A 5,703-nucleotide genomic window follows, 5' to 3' on the forward strand; every position below is an offset into this window, starting at 1 on the left:
GTGAGAGTGGGGCGGCCCATGGCTGAGGTGCGGCTGGGCAGCAGGGAGGCGCGCGCAAGGGGCGCGGCTGGGCTCGGGCTGTAGCGCACATGGGCGCGGGGTGCCTAGGCGCAGGGACGCGGCTACTTGGGTGTGCAGGGGCGTGACTGGATGGGCGTATGACTAAAGTGTAGGTGTGGACTCGGCAGCAGGCATGGTGCCTGGTAGCAACTCAGGGTTGAGCTCGGGCTGGGCTCGGGCTCGGGTTCAAGCTTGGGGTCATCACATAATTTTTTAACCTAGAAATTTTACACAAAAAATTGCAAAAATCCTGTGCCTCAAAATGACTTACACATTTCATCTAGAAATTTTAAGAACATTTCCTAAACCCGAAAGCACCATAATAAACAACCCTTAAGAATCTATCATCATGAAAGTAAACATCCATCCATTCAAACATATATCACATATAATATAAAAATGCATATAACCACACACAACAATTAATAATATGTATAGATTAATGACCTCATTTGGTACCAATTGTTGGAAACTAATCAGAGCACGCAGTGAAAACCTGACGCGTGGTGGGCTAGTTGTTTTGTTTATTTGAAAACAACAGAACAACAACATACAAATTTTTTCAATAATCATATAAACAATTTATATGACCAAGAAAACAATCCAGAAACATTATCATACAATATTATTAATCATGCAACAAATATATATATACAATATATTTAAATATACAACATATAAACACAAAAAATCAAGAACATAAACTTTTACCTCTTGAAGCGTATCAAGTGTCCTTGAGTCTTTTCGTATTTTTATTGATCTTCCTATTCAAAACTTTGAGCACTCAAACCACGATCTTTCGGAGTGTTCTCTACACCTCAAGATGTGTGTGGGCACATAGAGAACACGAGTTTATATTTTAGGAATCACAAGTATTTCTCAATACATGAGAATTTGGATTATGTTATCAAAATAGCTAGAATAAATAAGAAAAAAAAGAGAAATTTTGTCTAACAAAAACCTCTAAGAACACTTATGAATTGTGTATTGTTGTGTCTAATGTATATTTCCTTTTTTTTTTCCTCTTCTTCCTCTATATCATATATATAGAGATTTATGCTACCTTATTTTTCTTAATAATAATAGTAATATAAATATATTATAATAATGATGATATGATTTGATTTTAGGTAAATGTCTAACTTACCATATTAAAAAAAATCATTTTCAAAATTGTTAAATAATTAAATAAATAAAATAAAAACTACACAAATACAAAATCTGTGTAGAGGTACACGCATGGCACAGTCTTTGGATTGTGTCAGGCGTGTACTATTATTCTCTTTTCAGGGATTTTGCATTTTTCTTTTATTTAATTATTTAACTAAATCAATATCCCACAAAATAATGTGTTTATTTTTTTTAAGGAAGAGATGACAACCATATTTCAAAATTTAAATTCTAAATTCTAAATTCAAATTGATGATAATCTTTATCATCATCTAATAAAATTAAATAAGTCAAAAACTATTTTTGACATTCGAATTTTATTTTCTCCCACTCAAATAAAATAATCAATTTCAAAAAATTAATTAATTAATTTATATATATGAAATTCGAAAAATTTATATATTTAAATTAATAAATTATTTAAAAAAATTAATAATTAATTCTAAATTAATTATTCAACCTTAATTATCATATAATTGCATACTTGACCCGAATAATAAAATTCTTCTCAAATTCCCAAATTACAGTTATACCCTTGTATCAACTCTTACCTTGATATGGTGTTGATAGAACCACCCAGGGGACCTATGGACCTATAATATCAAGCTCCAATAAATATTACATTATTAATCAAAGCCCTTTGATTAGATAATCAAATTTATTAATCTCATGATTACTCCACTAAAAATATGAGATTGAACTCTTGATAATTATAGACATATATTTACTGAGTACTTTTCCATTGATATAATCATTACATACAACGTTAATCCTCTATTAATGGTTCATAATTAAACGAGAATGAAATTACCATTTTGCCCTTTTAGCTATATCTTTTTCCTAGAGTACCACCGACTTTACTAGTGAAGGTTGTGTCACAACAAGTTTGCGACGTGAGCGCTCATAACCTTTTCAGTTCCAAAAGTCAACCCAATAGGGAACCATTATTAAATCTATAAGAAGGTATAGATTTCATATTTTTTAAACTATGCCCCCAGCCATATACATCATCGAGTCCCCGAAACAATTGTTCTTAGCTTGATCATTATGACAAACCTTAATGCATGAATCAAAGGATCATATGACACATATATGAGTTCATAGTAACCTCACGATTAAGATCATCGTGTATATGATCATCGTTTGATGTGTTTGATTAATACTATGAAGCAGTGTTTAAACAAGTATTGAAAAATCACATCTGATTCAGTTCTACATACTCTTCAGCATGCAAAGTACCTACACTAAAGTATCCTACTACACTAGTAACCCAGATCTAGGTAACATTTATTCATAATACTAGTGGACTGTACTAGTATTAATTAATCTAAAGATTCCATAACTTTATTTTACTGCAAACTATTTAAGTTTATTATCTTAATCTCGATCCTCCCATACCAATATGAGATTAAGACCATATAGATAAACTTTGGAATTTTCTGATATTCACTTCATATTATCATATAATATTAGACATACTTTATATATATAATAATTCAATTCAATTATTTATTTCATTTAAAACATTTGTCAACTACAATTGTTTTAAGGGCACTATTCCCAACATTATCTTCCTCTCTAGGACAAGTGCCACCAACGGAGCACATCATCTTTAGCGGGTCTAACATGGGGAGAAGTGGAAGACCTCCTGAGCATTTGTGTGAGGAGAACTAGAAAAGATCCCATAGTGGAAACAACTATGCAAGTCGCCCATGATAACCATTAAATATTTTGATGCTTAGAACTTGTAGGAACAAGGCATATTGGAAGGGTGAGAACGTCCATATGGCCCGAAGATGCTTGTATAAGTACGGAAGGCGCCTACAAACTAAGAAGAGTCAGAGTACGGACACACTATCAGACCAAACAAGTAGTGGCAGTACAAGGAGGGTACATGGTAGGGCCTCCTCCAGCATGTATCTGACATTCGAACAAGACAAGTGGTGGAGGTATGGCATGGTATCATGACATAATGCTTTTCTAGACCACTAGCAAGTACTAGGGGCTGACCACCAGTCCTCCAGCACCACTACCACCTGCTCCACGATCACTTGCGGCTTGCAAATGAGTCCTTCTATCGCTTCAGGACCACTATGTATTTGGAGCCAATAGTGCTCACCTATAAATAAGACCACCCTTCACCTAGGAAGTGGGGTCGGAGAATTCCTCTTTGTAAGCTGAGATTTCATAGTAATACAAATACTTCTCTCCATTTTCACTTTGCAATTTTACTCCAAGATCTTTAAAGTTCCTCATTTTCTTATATGTTTATAAGTCCTTTGACTCAATTTGGTTGACGAGTTCTCACTGTCAACAGTTTGGCAACACTTGTGGGAAGGACAAGTATCAAGCTATTGTTCTTCCACCAATTCTGACAAGAAGAAATGCCAAGTCGTTCAAGATGCCTACGGAATCTCGGGATGTTGAGATTCACCTTGATGGAGACCAACTAGGAGCTTCTAGAAGAGACCCTCCGCCACTTGAGGATGGAGGTATGCCGGAGGAACATCAAACCCGTGGTGAGGAGATGGAGTCATCATCCTAGGCTGTCCAACCTAATGGAGGTCATCTTGAATCTGTCGCCTCTGTGGGTTGCCTAGGTACGCACCCTTCTCCTCGACCACCGACTGCATCGTGCTCCGCCACTGGGTTCCAGGTCCCTCTACGCGTAGGTTCGACCAGAGTTCACAGGTGCACTCCGTGAGCTTCAGCTCCAAAACTCACTTTTACAAGGATGAGATACGCGAGTTGCACATACAGAATCAAAGGCTGTAAGCTACACTAAAGAACATGCATGAGGTGTTGAACGACTTGCTGCAAGGGAAGTCAAGCATTCCCCTTCCCAAGCATGGGGAGAAGGAACTTGTACGTGGGGAAACCACCATACTCATGGACGGTGAAAAACGCAACTCTCCACAAGTCATACCCAACGCCGAGGACACAAGGAAGATTCTACACTAACGACAAAACCTGGATCGAACCCCACCTATGCGAGCTGTGAAACAAAGACCACCTCCAAAAGAGTTTCACTCGACTAGAGGGATAAACTTAACCAGAGGGGGACTGAGGTAAAAACCACACCCCTTATATCGCCCTTGATGGACACAACCAACGTAAGGGTTCACCCTTAGAACCCATGAGACTCCTTAAACAAAAAGAGAAGGGAATTAGACACCGAAATTCAAAGCCTTCGAAGCAAAATTGTCACTACACCTACGGGGTACAGAGGTGACGATGAGTTCGACCACGAGTCACCCTTCACAATGGAGATCCAGGTTGAACAACTCCCCACAAACTTCAAAGAGCCTCACATGACTTTTTACAATGGCACTACGGATCCAAAGTATCACTTAGATGCCTTCAAAAACTTGATGAAGTTAAGGGGGGTCAACAGTAGGGCAAGGTGCCATTGCTTCGTCGTTACACTCAAAGGAGCTGCGTACAAGTGGTTTAAGAGAATAAGGCCAGGAACGATCAAGTCATGACAGTAGTTCTCCGACAAATTTCTTCAACAACACCATGCGATCCATGATTATGTTAGACCAAGCACCAACCTCGCTAAAATAAAACAAGGCAAGAGTGAAAGCCTGAAGAGCTACATCAATAGATTCAATATGGAAGCAACTAAGCTGTGAAGTTCAACCAAAGCAGAGCTCAAGGTGGCCATCGCAGCCGAAGTTCGTCCAGAAAGCAAGTTATGGGATAACATGCTTAAGAGGGAGGTTACAAACTTAGACGACTTATTCGAAAGAGCACAACAGTATATACGTGTCAAATAGGGCCATGAGAACTTGCATGCTGGGGGGAGCAAACTTTCCTCCAATCCCCCTTTTACCAATACGTCTGAAGACTCCGCGTAGAAGAGATCATTGTGATAGAGAAGTTGTAGATCAAGTTAAAGGTTGGAAGAGGTCTACAAGAAGACTTTAAGAAGAAGCTAGTGGGATTCATCAAGGATAACCTTTTATAAGACTCCCTTTATGTGCATCGCTTAGGAACCAAAGAAGTCACCTCAATTGGCCTCCATAAAGTAGTGGTAGTTTTTCTTTATTCAAGTTATGCCTCGTAAGGAATCAAGAATTTCACCATAGTTGGCCTCCCGTAGATGTAATTTATCTTGGTAGGATCCAAAGAGGTCACCTACCTGACTCCAGTATGAAATATGACAATGATATTGTTCTTACCTTTGCACATTGCCTACTATTACTAATGTCAAGCACCTATCTTATACCGCCATTGTCAATTGGAATCGTCAAAGCATATCGGAAAGAACAAAAAACAAAGTGCTTGGAAAAATAGATCCCATCAAACACCTGGGAGGTATTATACCCAACCTCACTAGGTGCCTGTACATGTGCAAAATAGGTGCCTAGCCTCTCGAGCCTTAACGGGCACCTAGCCATGTGCAAAATAAGGGCCCAGCCTCGCGAGCCGCAACAGGCACCAAGCCATGTGCGAAATAGGAGCCTAGCC

Source organism: Humulus lupulus, chromosome 6 (assembly GCF_963169125.1).
Source record: "Humulus lupulus chromosome 6, drHumLupu1.1, whole genome shotgun sequence".
Taxonomy (NCBI): domain Eukaryota; kingdom Viridiplantae; phylum Streptophyta; class Magnoliopsida; order Rosales; family Cannabaceae; genus Humulus; species Humulus lupulus.